Source organism: Coturnix japonica, chromosome 2 (genome assembly GCF_001577835.2).
Source record: "Coturnix japonica isolate 7356 chromosome 2, Coturnix japonica 2.1, whole genome shotgun sequence".
NCBI lineage: Eukaryota > Metazoa > Chordata > Aves > Galliformes > Phasianidae > Coturnix > Coturnix japonica.
The window spans coordinates 68704208-68724578 of NC_029517.1; the positions used below are offsets into that span (position 1 = coordinate 68704208).

Sequence of the window (20371 nt, forward strand, 5' to 3'; positions counted from 1 at the left end):
TGACATGAAGGACACTTTCAGAAGAAGCAGGAGAAAAGCCTGGTCCTATCTAGATTAGGCTTCAGACTTTCGCAGCATAATTCAAGGAGGTTGAGGATGAAACATTAATGAAATGAGCTCAAGTACTAGCAATCAAGTTAATTTCTCAGGATACGTGTGATCAAGTATTACACTGGCTAGTAAATAACCCTCCACCTGCACTGATTTGTTTTAAATGTTGTTTGCATAGTCCATGCTTAAGTGGATTTAAGATATCTTCAGAATAATCTTGATGTGAAGAGGCTGCCAGAGGATAAGAACAGTCTTTCCTCATTGGTTTACTCTTTCCACAGCTCAGAGAATCACAGTTAATTGATACTGTTTCCATTTTAATTACATATAATTTTTCTGTTTTGCTACCCAGGGAGCCAGGAGAAGAAAACAATACTCTGACTACATGCAAATCTTCCAATCAACAATTTAAAACCTTTATGCTCCCAAATTTGTTCTTATTTCAAAACGAAAATGTACGTGCTTGGGCAGGTCCTTACAAGTTTCCAGCGTGTGTGTATACCAACACTGAGGTTCAGATCTCAAGCCTTTCCCTCTCCTTTTCCCTGTGCACTGAATGGGGTTCAGGGTTGATGTCAGTGCTCCCAGCTCCTGTGTTTTTTGAAACAGGATTCTTCCACACAAGAGACTGTGATCCCCATGTTTCTTTTGTTTTAGAGGAGAGCTTCCTAGATCCACCTTCAGCCCTGTGCAGGAAGGGCTGTGGTTATGCTTTGGTAAATGCTGTGATGTGAATATGAGAGACAAATGGTTGCTTGCACCATCCGGATGAAAGGTGTGAAGGAAAGAGTAAAATCTGGACTTAGAAGGACACAAAAATAGGCTTCAGAGGAGGAACATAGGAACCGATTCTCAGAGGTGGAGGCCAGTGGGAATATTCCTGTGCGCTTGGATGGGGCCCTTGAACGGACGACACACTTTTGGGAGGCATTGCTGAGAGCTAGATGTGTGCATAGTGGAGATATCTTCACCCTCTAGGCAGCAGATTCAGCAGAAACCTCTGCAAAAAGGCAGCACTTGGAGAGAAAGTGGGACATACTGTAGATAGAAGGTAAGTGGACAGGGTAAGAAATATTTTTAGCAGAGAACTGCCTGTGTTTCCATGAGTGATGGCAAAGCTTGCAGGCTCCGGTTTGGAAAAATAAATATTGACTGTGAGAATGGTGCTCCGGATGTGATGAGTCTCCTTTCCTAATGTTGGTGGGCTCAACCCTGTGGACATCAGGCTGACATTTGGCAAAGGTGCTTTGATGCCTTGCCATGACTTTTCTGATCAGCAAGGCACCAAACATGCTCCCTGAATGAAAATGGGCAACTAGAGTCCCAAACAAACCTTACTGACATGACCAGCAGCTTTGAGTTGCAGAGTCTGATTGTTTGGAGGAAGGATGAGATCTTCTGGCACCCTTAGTGGATAGAGGCAGAAAGCCACCATTCCATGAAAACCAGGATGCTGTAGGCCTGCCATGTGTGCTGAGATGCCCCAGCCCCACTGTCCCTTGTCAGCAGATCTCTGCCCTTTTGCCCTGGGGCCCGTAGCATCTCTCATCTCTCTTCTTCCTTCCTTCAGTATTTAAAATTCTTGCAAATCCATCTGTTCGTGCCAAGGCTGGTGACTAATGCAGAAACTCTTATTAGGTCAAAATAGCTTAAATCATATGGCAATTACACATGCACACAGAAGGGTTGTTTCCCCCCCACATCCCTCATACCCCCCTTTTCCCATCCCTGGAACAAAACATTCCCTTACTGCTCAGAGGGCCAGAGCAGCTGCCCAGCTGGCAGGATCAGGGATGTTAGCGCTGTCAGTGAAAGGATGAGTCACTTTGTGAAAGTTATTTAGGAGGATCACCCTTCTCTTCCCTTTTCCCCTCCAGCCACCGATCCTCTTGGGTTCATCTGACATTAGAGAGTTCTGTGGCTTCAGAAAGCACAATGAAGGCTTTTCAGGGCATGAAGGCATCTGGGAATCAGAGGAACGTCAAGTCCTGTGGGTGACTGGTCTGTTGGTCTCCAGAAAAAAGCTTCTGCCTGTCTTGAAAACATGTGTTGCTAGCTCCAAGACAGCCTGATTTATTTATTTATTCATTTATTTAAATTATTAATAATTAGTAAGGCGTTGTAAGTATATGATGGTAAATGAGAAGTGAGACATAATGTGGTGGAGTCACCATCCTTAAATGTGCTTAAGGAAAGGGTATACATCATAGTACTGAGGGACATGGCTTACTGGGCAATATTGGTGGTAGGCTGATGATCTTACTGGATGATCCTAGAGATAAGGGAAACAAAAAACAATGACACTGCTTGCTTCTATTTTGTATGTTTTGGTAAAAAGTCACAACAGAAATGCCTTCCTCCCAGGCAGAGTTCTCCCTAGATCCTCCTCTAGCTGAACCCTCTCCTCCCAAATGTGAGATTAAATATCTCCTGATCAAGACAGAACAGAGGTCTGTCTATGCTGACCACTTGTTATGCTTTTAAATCATCTCTCACAACCTGCAGCTGCTGAATGTTTGCCAAGTGTGCACAAGTGCATGCTGTGAGGGAGACCAAGCTCCATAGTTTCCAATCTGCAGATCACAGCCCATCAGATTTAAAGGGGGCTTCCCTGTATTATGATCAGATCCACCTCAGCGTGTTCTCTCCAGGTCTTGGCCTGTTAAAGCTCAGCTATGTAAGAACCACACTGCAGTTGTTCTGGTCTCTTCTGTGGGCTGCAGTGTGTAAAGTGGCTGTACATGCATACATACATGCATGTAGCATCTTGTGATTCCTTTTCACAAGACTTTAATGCCTATGAGAGGCTACTGAAGACCTACCATTGCTTTGTAATGCAAGAGTGACCACCTCTCCCAGTGTGTATTCAGCCCACTGGAAGTTCTTTTGGGTGTTATGATGGGCTGGGTTTCCAGCATTCACAGAATTCTTCGTTTTTTTTCTTTTTTCTTTTCTCTATTTTTTTCTGTCTTTTTTTTTTTCTTTTCTTTTCTTTTCTTTTCTTTTCTTTTCTTTTCTTTTCTTTTCTTTTCTTTTCTTTTCTTTTCTTTTCTTTTCTTTTCATTTCTTNTTTCTTTTCTTTTCTTTTCTTTTCTTTTCTTTTCTTTTCTTTTCTTTTCTTTTCTTTTCTTTTCTTTTCTTTTCTTTTCTTTTCTTTTCTTTTTTTTTTTTTTTCCTTTTTAATTTAGTAGAGGAAAAAAAGATGCAAAAAATTCTCTCACATGAAGATTCAGGCATCATTGATGAGGCTGGGCAGGGAAGGAAAATTCAGAATGGATCTTTTGTTACTTTTACTGCTTAAAATGTTTTGACATTCTTCATCATTGCTTTAGAAATGTTTCTTATCACTTTTTAAGTGACTTGCTCATGACAGACAGGAATGCAGTCCCTTCCAGAGAAGCACTGGCTCACAGCGCAGAGGCTTGCATTGATACCCTGTTGCCTGTTCCTTTCTGAGCACCCTGCACTGAAGAGCTAAATGTAGCTTATCCCAAAATACACTCTTTTCTTTTCCTAAACAACTTGATGTTCATTCAAATAAAAATAAAAATAAAAATCCTTGTTTCTCAAAGCCAGAAAAGCATGTGAGGGTTCCTCTCCCCACTTATCCCTCCCAGTTTACCTAGAATATGAATGTAATTGCTTAATATTGGTATACAACTTGAAATTCTGATGTTTGAAAATGGCAAGTGACCTCGTTAAGCATTTTTGAGTATGTCAGTGGAAAGAGGGTCTCTCAATGATATTTCAGCTATCTTCAAGATGTCCCCTCTCTCCCTACTCCCTGGAAAGATGCATGTACACTGATGGTGAAATAACAAGTGACTAAGTGCACTGACAGAAGAATTACAAACCCAGAATGCTTACCGATGGCAAAGCAGTCTTGTGTCATTTTGTGGGTGTCTAATTGGCCCGGTGCAAAATACCAAATTAAGCCTTGAATATTCAGATTAGAAGACTAAAATAGCCTCTCCCTGAAGTTTATTCTGTTCTCTGGTATTTTTGTCCTATTTTCAACCTTTATAGAGGTGACACATCCCCACTCAGCGTTACTGGCTGCGTATTGTCAGTCTGGAGTACTGGCGCTCCATCTGTGAGCTCCAGCTAGCAGCAGGTATTGTAAATCATAGAGATTCATGACAAGGCTGTGAAGTTTTCTGAAGGACAAATCACAGTATCTGTATAGAACATTACTGAATCTAGTAACCATAAGCAGCTCCTTGGTTTGTGAAATGCTGCTGTGATAACACTGTTGGGTGATGCTTTAAATTGTTGTGAAGTAAATACATAGAAAGCCCAACAAACCTTTTTATATATTTTGCAGCTCATCTTCCCCACACATTTACTCTCACAGTAAAACATTCTTGTTGCCTCCAAAAGAACTGAAATGGAGCACATGGCTTTTCGCTCACTCTTCCAATATTTTCCATCTCTTTCTTAAGAGAAAACAAGCAGCCCCACACTGCTGCAGGCTGTCACTGGTTCAGAGCAGAGGGATAAGACCCCTTTTAGGTCCAGCACCTAAATTAGCCATGGCCCAGAGGGTTTCCAGGCAGATTTGCTTTGTGGTGATACCCTCAGGATATCCTTAGAGATTCAATTTGCATAGTTCGAAGGTAGAATCATAGAATCACGAGGTTGGAAAGGACCTACAAGATCATCTAGTCCAATCGTCCTCTCATTACCATTGCTACCTCAAGCCACTAAACCATATCTTGGATGTGTCATCTGTCCATGGGCCATTGATTTGTCACGGCTAATTTGAATATATTGGGGGTCCTTTTGGCTCCCAGTGGCTTTTGGGAGTTCAAGCTCAAGGCTGAGGTTAAGGTTGACAGGCTGGATGAAAAAGGTTTAGCAAAGGGAATTGCCCATCAGGATGGGTGGCTGCTAGCCGAAAGCATTTTCATAATAGGGTGTAGGCTTATGGTAGATCGTTGCTTGGCAGTTAAGCTCAGTGAGATCCAGTTTGGTTGACAAGAGCACTAAAGTGATGATGGTCAGGGCTTCCTCCGTGTACTCTGTATGAGCCTCCCTGTACATCCTCTGCTGATGCAAGCCTGAATACATCTTTGATGCACCTACACATGCTTGGCTTCATCCTCTGTGTTTGCAGTTCTTCAAATGAAGTCTTGAGAGAGAGGAGCAGTGAAGTTATTCCTAGAAATCCTGCTGCAGTCATGCTTGTTTCCCCTTAGCTGGCAGACTCATCCTCACTTCCTCTTCGTGCCAACGTTAACATATCTTTTGGCTGTTAAAGAGAGTTTTTTGGCTTGTTTGGAGAATACCCCCTTCACTGCATACCGCTCTCTGTGCTCTGAACAAACCTACAGCTACCGAGGGCCTCACTGTAAAGGCTTTCCATCTGATACACCTCTGTCCCAGCAGGAGCCTCAGCCCAGGGCAGCACAGCATGGCAGGGGAGAACAAATATACAGTAAAGGGTTTCTGGGCTGTTCCTGAAGCCTGTGCAACATGGGGTACTCTGAGAAATGAAGCAACTTTTAGTTTTCATGGACTGCTAAAGTGGTGCTGGTTTGTAGCCTGGGATGAGAGACATGAGAGGAGGCATGTGTGTGTCCTCATGCACCAGATTTCTCTTGCTTGGGCTGCAGTGCCTTATTGTGAAAGACTTGAATGTGAAGTATGTTTGTGTCCTTGGCATGCCTGCTTTCGGAAAGAGAAGATGAGAATCCTTTGTGTGTGGCCCCACTGCAGATGTTCTGGAACCTCAGGTGTGACCCACACATCAGCCTCACCACCACAGCACACTTCTGGCACCAAAATGCAGGCAGTGACTCCTGCTGCTTCCTTCCTCCTGCCCTCTACACTGGAGAAACTTTCTCCCACCACTCTGGCTGCAGCCAACCAGCTCACCACTGCACTCCATCAGAGGGGCTGTTCCCATTGGTGCCACCTTTGGTCCACTTACGACAGCACTTAATTGCATGGTGGAGTCAAACTGTGATTGAGTGGGACTTGAGTGATGCTTTAAGAGGGGGAACACACAGCCTGAGACCTGGATCTCATTTACAGGCTGTATCTGCTCTGTTACACCAAGAAGGGCCTGCAGCTGAAGCAGGACTTCTCTCTCTCTCTAACTTTGAAGGATGGATGCAAGGAGTGAAAATGAGGCTGACCACCTTCTCAGAGCAGCAGTTTGGATTTTGTTGGTTCTGTGTGTTGGTGCCTTTGTGAGGTAGTGAGCCCAGAAGGGCAGGGTGACCTGTTCAGCTGTACAGGGCCAGTGTCTGCCCCAGGACCTCATCCCAGCTGAGGTGCTGGCTCTGGGCCCACAGACATAATGCTTGAGGGATAAAGATGTGCCTTTTGGGTAATGCTGAACAGGATGGGAGTCCCAAGAGAGGATGGTATTTGGTTTACTGCAGTGAAGGGCAATACAGAGTAACCCTTTTCCTTATTCCTGTTTCCACAGAGCTTTCACAGTGGATTTATGTCGTTGACTTCCTTTTCCTATTAGTGGGGATTTCACACTCCTTGGAGTTCAGTGTGTGTGTCAAGGACCAAAGACATAGCATGAGAAACGGGGTCTTCCTTACAGATCCTTGCTGAGACTCTGTCTGGCTCCCTTGTCAGCCTTGTCCATAAGTAATAATCATGCTTTCCTCCAGTCTGAGTAGCTTCAGGTTGTTTAGGACTGACCGCTGGCAACAGGTGAGGCTCTAGTTTAGTCCATGTTATGCTTCAGCATCTGGTATCAGAAATGTGATATGATCTAAACCGAAATATTTTCCTCTACAGAGAGGGGTGAGCCCCAAACAGCTTTCCAGTTAGGCTGTTTGCTTCTAGGAGTTTTTGTTCTTAGTTTCAGCAGGCAAGCTGAACAAAAGTGACTAAGGATCAGAGACTTCAAACATCTTCAGTTGGAGAAAGTGTGCGGTTCCACCTCTGAAGCAACGTTTCCTAAAATAACAGCCTCTGGAACCTCTGCAATCTGTTTCCCTGTCTCCCAGAACTGAGAAGTCTTTCAGCATTGTGAAGCAAGCTGCAAAATAACAGCCAGAACAAGAGAGCCTCAGTCTCTAGCATGCTATCTGGGGACCTATTGGGCTATTATTAGTAGGGGATACCGAATTCATTTTGTAAATATTTGAAAAGCCTTGCCAAGCAGCGTTGCAAAGACACATGGTTTTCTATGAGCCATATAGTCACTCAGTCTGGACAAAACACAACGAAAAAGAGCAGTTTGTGCACACCATCCTGTTTTGTTCTCTACGTGAGGAGATGTGCTTATGCACCTCTCGGGCCAACGCTGAAAATCCCGCCCCAAACTTTTGACAGAGGGGATTCTTTCTCGGGTGGAAAAGGAGTTGAGAGGCTTCCGAGCCCCCACTTTGGGACGTGGAGGTCCCAGCACATCTGCCCGAGCTGCTGAGGTGCCACGCGGGATTCCCCCGCAGCCTCCTCCCGCACACTCCAAGCGCAAGGGACCTGCAATCTCTATGTGCACCGCTAGAGGGAGGGAAACTACACGGAATTAGAACCTCCCCCGTCCGTCTGTCCGACCCTCCGCTGTAGGCACGACAGTAAATATTCTCCCAGTATTGTTTTTAATGAGGTTAACAATGGGCAAGGTTGGTTGTTTATCGCAGTTTGTGTGCGTCCGTGAAAGAGCTGAGAGCTGCGCTGCTCTGCAGAAGGGGGCACCCCGGGCGGGCGGCGGGGGCCTCCGGGCCATCGACGGGTTCTGTTAACTCCGTTTGGGTAACGTCTGTGGGAAGTGAATTGCGATAATAGGCTTAGGAGCTCCTTCCCTTCCCTTCCCTTCCCTTCCCTTCCCTTCCCTTCCCTTCCCTTCCCTTCCCTTCCCTTCCCGTTCCCTTCCCTCCCTTCCCTTCCCTTCCCTTCCCTTCCCTTCCCTTCCCTTCCCTTCCCTTCCCCTCTTTCTTAAAACGAAAGAAGAACATTTAACAAAAGGAAAAATATATTTTAATGAAAGCAAATGGTAATGGAAACTTTAACTTATGGAGGGCTTCATCTCCTTTCTGATCCTGCACAGAAATTTTGAAATTCAATTAAGAAAAACTTGATGACATTTCCAACCTTTCTTTTTTCTTTTTTTTTTTTTCCTTTTTTCTTTTTTTTTTTTTTCTTTTTTTCTTTTTAAACACAAAAGGGAGTCAATACTGATCAAAAACGAACGTGACCGTGGCTTGTTTATTGCTTGAGTCTGAGGAGAATAAATACAAAGAGACAGCAGTGAATCCAAAGTGAAAAGGAACATGCATTTTTATTTGTTTTGCTATTTTAAGTATAAGCTGTTATATATTGTTGGTAAGAGGAGAAACAAAAATCTATATATTTTATTTTACTTTGATGAAAGAAAGCAAGAATGGTGCAGAACTCTGGACAACCTAGAAAGATGAAATCACAGTGACAGTTCCCTAACACGTGGCTTGGAGGAAATTGTCCTTGTAACTGTCTGGGTTTTCATAAGGAAGGGAAGAGGACAGAGCAAAGTAGCAATGAAGATCCCTTCCCCATTTTGATGGTAAAAGAAGTGTGCACATCCCATGTGTGCTAAACCTGGCTTCTCCCAGCTGTGGAAGCCAAGAAGGGGGGTCTGGGCAGACTGGGACCCCTGGTGTGGGACTCGGAGGTGCTGGGCCATGCTTTGGGCTCAGCCTTCCTCAGGCCTGCTCCTGCTGTGGCATGTGTGAGGAGAAGGTAATGTTCTTCATGGGAAGCTGGCCCCAGCCTTATCACTGATGGCTGGGCAGAGAGGATGGGCTCAAAGGAGAGGATGAGTGCCTGTGAGGATGGTGCACCAAAAAGCTCTTGCTGGCAGCAGAGCAGCTGGCCTCTGCTGCTTGTTCAGATTGGCTGGCCCAGGAGGATCCTAATTACAGCACAACTGCTGTCTCCATAATCACTGTGGCAGGAGCCATGTGGGCCAGAAGGCACTGAAAAGGACCTGGATGCAGCAGCAGAAGATATTAGGGCTGCTGTTGTCTGTCCTAGCCACTGAGTAGCACAAAGCCTACCAGATGTCAGGGAGGAAGAAGTGGGTCATCCTCCAAGTCGGCTTGTGCAAATAATGTAATTGGCTGCCTGTGTGAGCAATGGAATTGTTCAGAGAGTCTCAGTGATATTCTGTTGAGGTGTTTGTAGGAAAAGTGCTTGAAATGTGGTGGAGGGCTGTTGCTGTGTCAGATGTTCCCTGTGCGCCAGTAAGGACAGCCACTCACCCACCCGCACCCGCTGCCGACAGATGGAATCATCCTCAGCGAAAGAATGGAAATGAGGTGAATTTGGGCCCGGCAGTTATCAAGAAGAGCTGTGATGAGCCATGAGAAAATAATGTTTTAGGATGCAAATGTTACTTTTTTTGAATTCCTGGTACGGTCCCAAAGTCAGCTTCTGCAGATACAGCTTGAAATCCAAACAGTAAGCTCAGGCAACAAGCATGCAGAGGGGATACATCAAAACAGATGTAATCTTTGTAGCATGGGCTGTTTGTTGGCAACCGAAGGTTTCTGCTGATGCCCATTGTGTTTAGGACCTGGGGTCAGAGGTGCTCCTGCTCTTCCCTTTGCCAGACAAAAGCATCAGTGGTGACACAGTGCTCTTTACAGAAAAGCTCCCGCAAAGAAGGATGGAAATGTTGAGCTGTGTCTTATTTCTGGAGCACCAGTCTTTGCCAAAAGCCTTGTGCTTGGCCACAGACATGAATAAAAGGAGCAAGGCACAGGTAAAATGCTATGTCGTCGTCCTCCCACTCACCTCCCCCCTGCCCTCCGCCTTTCTGTCACATGTGAGATTTCAGTAGCATGCAGCCTTGCTGGGAGCTGGGGCAATAATTGGGATCTGAAACACTGCTGAATGACTCACACACACTTTATCTATGTCTGTCCACACTGTTGTGGCTTTTCTTGCTGGTGACAACGTGGCGGAGAAGGACAGGGTGAGAGAGCAAGATAGCGTGGATGCGGGGGGCCATGCCAAGGTGACGAGCTGTTTTGCATTGGCATCTGATGGTGCTAATCAGTAACGATGTATTTCAGAAGGTGTCTTTGATAACCACCCTTTAATAATTTAACCCTCCTCATATTTTTGGTTATATAATTTGTGTGGGGATTACAACCCGAATCTGCTTAGGTGCCTCTGGTTTCTGACACAGCAGCAGCCTTTGAATCAGCGAGTGTCTGCTCTTGCTGCTTAATCTCTGAGGCAGCCAATTTGGGGACAGAAGGAGTTTTTACTTTATCTGCTCCAAACACACTTGTACTTTATTCCTTTGTATTAGGAAAACAGGAAAAAAAAAAAAAAAAGAAAAAAAAGGCAGAAAAAAAAAAGCAAAAAAGCAAAAAAGCTGTGTGTGTGAGCACGTGTGTGTGTTTATATAGCATGGGAGACAGAGACAAAACTGAACAAGTGTGGGAGGGTGAGAACCTTTATTGTGCAACAAACTGATGGCACCAAATATGCTGCATTTGTTGTGAGTTAAAAGGTTTATACAAAGATTTTCTTAGTAGTGTCTAAGATCTTAATAGGGTAATTAATCTTTCTAAGTGTTAGTGCCAGATTATGGGATCAGCTATTACCCCTGGCTACAGAGTACTCCTTTGTGTGTTGCTATGAACAGGATGAAGTGATGAGACTACTCCATTTGCCAAACAAAGATATGGTTGCTGCTAGCTTGTTTATGTTTGAAATGCATTTTCTGGTGTAGAAAGAGCAGAAGAAACCACTTCCTTGGGAATTTTGGTGCCCTTTAAAATGAGCCTTATTAAGAGAAGAAGGAAATGAAGCTTTGCAGAGCTTTATAGAAAAGTGCATATATACTTTAAGAGACGTAATAGTGAGTTGCTTGGTTTGACTTTTTTTTCTAATTCCAAAGCAGGCAAATAAATACATAGCTAATGTAATTGCAAGAAGCAGCTGTAGGAATAGATAAAAAGAGGTCTATACTTAAAAACTTTTGTGTGGAATGCAGAAGCCAAACACTTTATTTGAGGAATTAAAATTCAGCCTGTACTGCAATAGGATAGGGTGGGACATAGAGGACGTGGGAGAATTTTCCTAAGAAACAGCCTTTGCTTGAGCCTGTTTATTCAAAAGGGTGAGTCAAATCTATTGGTTGTTTTATTTAATAGATAAGTAAAACTCAGTGATGTTGGGGTGCAGAGTGGGAGTGAGAGAGATGAAAAAGCATGATATCACCCAGTGTCTATCAAGGTTAAAACAACTGGATCATCCTGAAGAAATGGCTGCTTGGCCAGTCTGACATTTCCCATACTACTGAATTAGTAACCTCTGCTCAAGGTCAGCATAAACTACTCCATCCATGTCATTTAGTTTCTGGTCTAGCGAAGACTGTCATTTTCTTAAGTGACGATAGAAAAGAAAACTCTGAGTGTAAACTGTAACGTATACTATAGGTGACTTGAACCTTGGATTGCTCTTGTGCTGACCCCAAAGCAGTCACCTACAAGTGACAGCTCGCATATGGGCAAGTATGCTCTGCATCTAACAGTGCTAGAGAAGCTGTCTGTCACGGAGATCAAACTGCCCAGGCTGCCATGTCAAGTTAGCTTTTCCTCGAGGCACTGAGAGAGCACACAACAGGGCAGAGGACAGCTTTGCTGTGTGGCTGGAGAGTACGGGAATTTTGCAGAAAAGCAATGAAAAGAACTGTCACAGAGGCTGGGGAGAAGGGGACTCTCACCTTGCAGATACCTGCTGATGGTGGCTGTGGCCTAATGCAAGATCTCCAGTAGGACCATTCCCTGTAGAAGGGGAAGCCCCTGCCTCAGGACAGGGGAAAGACCTGGCACTTCCATCTTTCTCTAGCCGCCATGGGTCCTGGCCTTCTGGGCTGTAGTTTATGGCTAAATAAAGATGTGGGAGTAAATAGTTGCAGGCCCTGCAGTTGCAGGCCTCTCTTCAGTCTCAGGGAGGAGCTTCTATTTATACAAGACTTGAGGAAGCAAGGGAGAACCCTGAAATTGTGTGAAACCACCAGAGTAGACTCCTAATACTCTGATCTGGCATAAAGTATGGATGGATGTTGGATCAAAGAAGTGGTCAGCTAGATCCAGCAGGTTTATTCTGCTTGTTTATATGGGAGAGGTAATTGATTCCTTCCACTGGACTGCAACATTGAGCCTGCCCATTATGGTAGTATTCATCCTGCATAGCTATGGGTGGTGGTTGTTGAAAGCCCATCTGCTGCACTGTCATCACTCTTTCTGTAGGTCACCTGTGTATTCCTCCTGGAAGCTGAATGTTTGTCTAAAAGCCACAGCAAGCTCTTGGCTATGTCCTGCTGTCGTAACACTTAGGCAGCCTCCTCTTCCATTTATGTTAAAGGGGCTTCTCACAATGTGATGCCACAGAGGTGTGCTTAACTTCTAGTATTAGGCATCTTCATTGCTTGTATCACATCTATAGCTTTCTGCATGAGCTTAAGCTCTTGTCAGTTTTTGGGATTTGTAATTTGATTTACAATTCTGTTTGATTCTGGAAATGATATTACAATGTAAAATGCTAAAAAATCTTTAAATATCATTGCAGTTACCTTATTACAAATAAACTCTGAATGCTATGAGAGAAAAAAGCCCTACCAATGAAGAGTTGAGATCACCCAGTTATAGCAGAGGACTTTCCAAGTGGAAAATTCAAATTCAGGAAGTATAGAATCAAGGTACATGCCAATAAAACATTAACTCTTTTCCCTTGGAGCTAATAACACACTGGGAATTACCAACCTCCATTCCAGCTGTAGTTGCTGTATGAGCTGGACCTGGAGAACGGTGGGAGGATTAGATTGAGTTTGGCAGAGTTTGGAGTACAGTGTGGAATAATCTGGGGTTAGGAGAGAGGAGATGCTGACTGTACATACCTGGGTGTTTACATGCAAGCCCAAAGGAAAATGCTACCTTAATCCCAGGGAGAACTTGGGAATTTCACTTCAGCACTGAGATGCAGCAAGTCTCATTGTCAAAGATTGGAGGACAAAAATTTAGCAACGGGGATTTAATGGCAGCCAGGCATGAGATACTGTTGACTTAATAGGGTTAACACTGGGTTGAGGTGATGTGCTGCTGTAGGCTATGTAGCTGAGTAGGTGTGTATGGCTTCTGTTTGGCAAAGCACGCCAACAGTACAGCTGTTGTTAGCAAAAGGAAGGCTTTGGATGCTATCCTGCAATGTACCTAAGCCTCTCCCTTCCCTTGCATCTACAACGTGTGCTATTGGGAAACTGAGCTCAGGGGACAGTTATAAAGCTGAATTTTCTTATTTCCAGTAAATTGCTTATCCAGAATGGTATATATTACTAGATAGCCCAGGCTTTCTGATAGCAAATGTATTTGACAGTGAATTTCCTAGGTTTGTTCAATAGGAATAGAAATAGTGATAGCATTTTGTTGTTGCTGAAAATAGTGATGACTTAAGCAGTGGAAGTTAACATGTAGTTTGTTACCTGAGATATCTGTTTCACTAAAAAAAGGAAATAGGATGTTTTGTGAAAAAGTGACTGTGCTCTTCCTTGTTTAAAAATGATAATCTTTTTACTTATTCTTTTTCAGTGGAATATGAATTACTGACATGTTTTGAAATATTTGTAAGCCAGCAGAAGAGGAAGGGAGTTCAAACTTTTGTCTCCATTTTGTTTTCCCTTGGGATCGTAACAGTTTGAAGTGCTGCCTAGCACATGATAAAGAGCTGGGTATTTGGCTCTGAGCACATACTCGGAGTCCTACTGGAGCTCAGGCTTCTTAAGGTGAGAACAGTTTGGACTGTCCTGAGTGCACTGGAAACTCCTGGACATCCCCCAACCATGCGAGGGCTGCAGTAGTCTCTGGAAAGCAAAAAAGGCTTCATAGGAGCTAAACTGGCCCTCCACTACAACAAACGCATCCAAATACCACTTTGTAACCTCACTTTTCGGCATCTCTATAACTTTAGGGAAATGTTGCAATGAAACCTTAACGCTATTTCAAGAAGCAGCTAAAAAAAACCAAACCACCCCAGGAGAGAAGTGACTTGTTAATAAGTCATGGGACTTTGGTACGCCTCAGGCAACATTTTCAAACTATTGCTCTCCAGATCAGTCGCTATAATTATACCACTTCCCAAACAGAGAAGAACAATGTTGGAAATTCATCTAATGTGTTATCACAGGTCTGATTCTTGGAGCAGAACAAATGGGTTATTGAAATGTAATAGTGAAATAGGTGTGACTACAGAATAGTGGGTCAAAGCAGATTCTCATATGAGTAATTAATTCCCACTATCCTACTTGTTCTATCTCATTCTTAGGTATTTAATTACACAGTTTTCCTTTCCTCCTGTCCCAACATATATCACAAGGCTTTTTTTTTTTTTTTTTCCTTTCTCAGCCTTGCAAACAGTAAAGCTTGAGAGTTTTATTGGAGTTACTGTCCCAAAAATAAAACTTAGAAAGGTCTGAGCAATAGTAGGGCCAAGCTTTGTAATTACTGCTCTGTCTGGAGGGCTCTGTCTGGACAGGATGTCCTTATGCTGGGTGCTGTGCCACATATTTTAAGGCAAGAATTTACAAACAGCAGAGCACTGAAGAAAATAACTATTCTGTGAACAGCATATAGCTCTTTGTATGAAGCTAAACACAGTGTTTGAAATGGGTTTGGTTCAGTTGCAGCACTGTGTTGCCTGGATATGGTCCATACCTGTGGATAAGAGGCCTTCTTTTTTTTTTTTCTTTTTTTTTTTTCCCTGAAGATATGTGCTGGCTAGTGCAGTAAATATATATACCATTTTTGTTTTGTTTTGTTTTGCTTTTGCAACACTACTTCTGTGTTACTAGCCTGGAAAAATAAGACTTTGAGTATTTTCTTCTAAAAACATTCTCTGCATGTTTAGGTGCTTGTAATGTTCCTGTCATTTTAGTCTTCAAACGCCTACTATTCCAGCAACTCAGCTGATAGCACTACAGAAAGTAAATCTCTCTTAAGCATTTCCCTTCCTCTGGCTAATAGCTAATCTAATAATAGTTTGACTCCTACCACCACAATAGCTCTCTGTATAAAGATGGGTAGCAGGAGAAGGCTACAGGTTTCATCTTGTCAGTGGTGTTCCAGAGCTACATGAAAGCAGTGTGATGGTGCTGGGTCAGGGCTCTGCCTGGCTTGCTTATCACTGTACAGAGACTTAAATTTTTAAATATTTATCATAATTGACATTAAAAAGACCAGGACAAACAAACAACCTTCCTCCAACAATGTGTTAACCTTGCCATCCTCTGTTAGTTTTTGGCTTTTTCTTTCTTTTTCTTTTTTTTTTTCTTTTTCTTTTTTTTCCTTTTTCTGTTAGTTTTCCTCATTAGTGTTTCTGCATGAGTTTTATATATTTATTTATTTTGAACTCTTACATTAGCCCTAAATGATCTTCCTATTAGTACAGGAAGCTGGCAGCAGACAGTCTGCAGCCTTTGGATAGCCAACTAATTAAGGGAAAAGCAGGTGTGGATGGATCTACTGAGTCTACAACTAAGTGCCAAAAATTTAAGTTATTGGTCTGTGAGTGGTAGCAGGTGGAGCGCTGTTTTATGCCCTCAATAGAGAGAAAAAGAAAGGTCGGAAGAAATTATTTTTTCTCCTTCATGATTTAAAAGCTCTTCGGAAATACAATGTGTTCATTCATTAATAGGAAAAAAAAAGTCATTGTCTTGTATGGGGTTAGTCTTGAAGACAAATAACGGCAGTGCAGGGGCTCTTACTTTCACTGACCTGGACTGGGAGATGTGTGGTCTGCACGGAAATTATTCATATTCTTAGGCTGGTGCTCGGAAACATAACTCACAAGTGACTACAGATGCTGGCGTCTATTGTTCCTTTGCGGTTCTGTTTATTTATAAACTTTCCCTGCCTTCCATCAAATGCTCAAAATGTTCTAATCTGCAAAAAGCCTCTTCCCTTAGTGCTAAACAAAAACACAGTCAACTGAACAAAGTATTATGCAAGGGAGATTGTGTCTAAGAATATATTCTCTTCTTGCACTGATTTCTCCTCCTCCCCAGTTTCTGTACTTGCTTTCTTCCTTTGTACTGGATTTAGTAATTTATTCAAACACTTCTAACCAGGGGGCATTTTTCACCAGGGTGCAGTGGCAAGAGACCGCAAAAGCATTTCACAACACATACAAAATACATTAAAGCACTTTCAGCGTGGTATAGTATGTGATAGGATAATGTTAGAATAAAAACATGTAGAACAGCCACCTAATTACTCAATTGGTTTCATTAATTTTGATCTAGAAGTTGTCTTCATGGATATGTATTAATCTTTTATGTGCAGTGTATAAATTTAAATGCAAGCAATAAATGAATGCTTATAGAAAAGCTTGCATATGTCACTCTGGGAAAGGGATGATGAGAACAAAAACCTGGCATTCAAAACCTACCATTGTTTACACTGTAAAACTCTTGGAGTGCCTGACCAAACCAATGGGTGTTGTTCTGGGGTAGTGAGGAAGAAGGGTTTTCAGGTTAGATTGATCATTGTGAATCACATCATCTTTTACCCCTGAGTCTCATTCTCAGGGCACTCAAACACAATGTGACAGTGCACATGAAACCTCTGCCCACTGAGCTATAGGATTCTCTGTTTGATAACTTGTCTTTTGCCCCTGGCTCCCCTTTGTAAAAGTAATGAGAAATTCACCAGAGCAGGGACTGGGACCAGATACCCAGCCATCCTAGCAAAGTATACTAATTAGTTTGTCTCTCTCTCTCTTAATGAATTTATACATATTGAGAAGTAGAACAGCTCCAATAGGAGAAATGTAAGAATTCTTTTTTCTCTCAAAGAACCCAGCAGCCTACATGATAGTTACATGATAGAGGAACAAGAGATCAGTTATGGACATAATTTTATTGAGGTGGTTTTTAGAGTGCTTGGGCCCTACTTCCTTTCCCATTTCATCCTGAGCAACACTTACATTTGATCACATTAAAAAAATCCATCCTGCTGGAGAAAGATGGCTGACAAGCAGATAGTAAAGGTAATATTCAACTTTAAAACTTCGGATCTGACAAGACTGGGTCCTGCTTCTATGTGTAGCATAATTTGGCACAATTTGTGGGTTGATGTTGCAGCAATTTAGGATCTTGATACTTACTGTTAATGAGTCTCTGAATAACTACATCTGTATAAATTAGTCCACAAATTGCCTGCTGCAAAAATAAACAGTTTTGATTTCCTGTGTGAGCAGTATGGCAAGCATTCACCGTGCACGTGTAGTTTTACTTAGCACTGAAGGTGTTTACCTGAGGGAAAAGTGATCATGAGGAGGTATATGTATAGTGGAACAGTGGGGTTCTGCCTGCACCTTGCTACATGGAAGTGGCACTGGGCAAGGCAGCATGGTGGAGTAAGTCTGCAGTTCTGGAGAATAAAAAGCTCCACGTCTTTAGTGCTGCCACCTTGTTTTAGTCTGGATGTTTCCCTCTTCAGCCTGAAATAATAAAGTGTGCATCCAAACTAACGTTCAAGGCTTTACTTGTGTTTTGGTAGCATGGGGCTTGAGTCCCATGGTACCTGATGCTCTGAAAGACTGAAGTAGGAAATGTTATCCTCTCAGCATGTTTCTCAGCTCAAGACTGAGGAGATTTAATAACATTTGGAAAGCAGGCAGTGGAACCAGCAATGAGGACTTTGTTTTGTATAGGCCAGATATTTTGTGCAGTCATAGGATGACTCTTATGCTTCTTTTCTGTATCTGTATTCTCCAAGTTTGGTAATTTCAGTTCTTTGTGAGTTACCCATGCATCTTCCCACCCATGTGTTAGCTCTGAGAAGGACTTGACTGTTTTTTGATGGAAACACTTACACTCCTATGCCATGACTTCAGCTGAAGATATGTGGGAATACAAAGCAATTCAATTCTCAGTCCTCATGAACTGGATGGTGCATTTAGCTGGGGCACTGTGTTTTAATATAGAGTATGGTTGTATCATGTTAGTCTCCCTGAAATGTCTCTGTATTATGCACTGTGTTATTTCCAAGAGTTGCAAGGAGTTGCCTGCCTGCTGGTGTTAGACATGTGACCTTATTGAAATCTCTCTCTCAGTATCTAGAGGCTGTGATGTGTCACACTGATGCACATTTTCACCTTAACACTCACTCAACAGCAAGCAGCTCTCTGATGTGACAGTGCACATAGATCCAAGGAGATGGATGCCTGTGTAATGTTACTTTAGTTTGCCTCGCTGGTCTGATAAAATGAAAATCCTGCCACAAAGTCATTGTGTGAGTAGTTTATAATGGAATGCAGGATTATGAACTTCAGCACTTATTCCACTCAGGATACACAGATCCTCTGGGTACCCTGCTGCATTTATTCTGGAGTTGACTGACAGCAAAGAATGTACCTGTAGAAGATGAGTTGTGTGTTACATTTGGTCACAAGCAATGGAGTCTGCAGGAGGGTGGGACTGTAGTGTGAAGGAAGGAAAAACTCAGGGTCTGTTTGAGGATCAAGTATGGCCAGGGCACATTGTCAAAGCAGTAATTCTAAAAACTCTTAATGATTTGCAGAATCATTTTGGTGGTTTCTTTGGATTGGAGATGCCTTCAAAAGCACCTGGCAGATCTTTCTGTAGTTGATCTTATTCCATTATGGGTGGCATTTGCTAGGCAAACAGATGTGAGATGTTTATGCAGCCAACTGCTCTGTCTCCTGCTGTGAGGCATGAACCTTGCTCACTGGCACCCAGCGCCATGGCTCCTCATAATGTCTCAGTACACTAAATGCAGCCAATCAGCCTGATTCAGGATTTACTCGATGGCTGCCAGCCTGGGGAGCACATGAGCCTGGCTGCAGGGTGCACTTGTTAGGATCCAAAGACAGAAGACCAACTGTCTCTCTTATGCTGTGGGAGAAAAAAGGGAAAAGATGTGGGGAAAGCATGGAATGACTTAATGAGCAGACTAATTAGTGACAAAACATAATCTGACCAGGAGAAAACAAGGAGGATTGATTTTTTTATTATTATTTTTTCCCCTAGAGGATATATTGCTCTGAAAGATTATTTCACAATAAAACAATTTAAAACTGTACTCTGCACTCATGGGTGTACATATACACACATGCAGGCATATAGCCCCACAGATTGTGTTTATGTTTCTGAACCAGGCAGTTTGATTCCACAGAGTGACATGCAAGCTTGTATGGGCTGGTAGCTTTCATACTGCACAAGAACATTTTACATAAGTTAACTTTTTTCAGTAAGGCTAATGCCTCTGTGCTCTCATTCTGGTCAGAGGCTCTGGTGAGAGATAGGAGCTCATTCCAGGTACAGACTAGAACAGCTCAAGCAAATTCTTTTTTCTGATGATTTTCTTAATGGGAGAGCTGCTGTCTCCCTTTTGAGGCCATAACAAGGGACAAGGCTGCTGTGAGCCTTAGTGAATACCCTTGATAGAGAAAAGTGAACTAGGAGGAGTCAATATTTAAAAAAAAAAGAGAAGTGTTTTGAGAGTTAGGATAATAAATTTCTCTTGGTGTTGAAAGCAGACACCTGGCTGCTAGCAAGAGCAGAGGGCTCTCAGCTGAGGGCTCTCAGCTGCCCAGCCAGCAGCATGGTCTGTGGGCACTGTGGTGAGAACAGGGAGCCTGGGGATGCTCTGCGCTTGCTTCCCAGTTATCTGCTCTAAGCTTTGGCTCTGTTTCATGCCTCTTCATGGAAATGACTACCCGTTCTGGGAGGAGCTCTGACTCTTTCTCAAACGATAATGCAATCCAGACATCAATTGGCAGAAATACCATGAGACTTCTTATTCTTGTGTATTTCCAGTGCGAATGAACTCAAAATATCCTGAGAAAGGCAACCATGGCATTTTTTTTTCTGATGAACTGACAGTGACCTGACAGTTTATTGTGGTTTCTTCTCCAAAAGATGGCTATGTAGGAAAGAAACTGCGAGATCACTTTCCCATCCTTAGCTTGTTTTCTGGCAGTACTGATACTAAAAACTTATTTTTCACAATTTTAATAATTTTAATAATATTTTATTAAAATATATTATTAAAATAATATTTTAATAATTGGTACTCCATCAAAATAGTTACAATTAAACACTCTCTTTGAGCATATGCAGATGTTAATTTAAAACCAGCTACCTCTGAATAACATGTAATACACATCTTGGGAGGCTTGCTGCTCCAGATAGGAGGGGACAAACAGAACTAACATGTTTTATGCAAACAAATTCAGAGTGCTACCTTCCTCCCTCAGTGTATGGCCAGCCTAAGATGACCTGTGCTCTCCAGCGACATCACCTGCATTTACTGCCTAGAGCTAAGCAGTGTGAAGA

General features: G+C 42.8%; 1 long non-coding RNA gene across 1 annotated transcript in view; it reads left to right on the forward strand.

The window, feature by feature from the left end:
* Positions 1-9503: 9503 nt before the first annotated feature.
* LOC107309705 overlaps positions 9504-20371 on the forward strand; it is a 31389-nt gene continuing 20521 nt past the window's right edge. The window contains exon 1 of the long non-coding RNA XR_001553296.2: positions 9504-10018. This is a non-coding gene — a long non-coding RNA (uncharacterized LOC107309705). The remainder of the gene's footprint in view (positions 10019-20371) is intronic.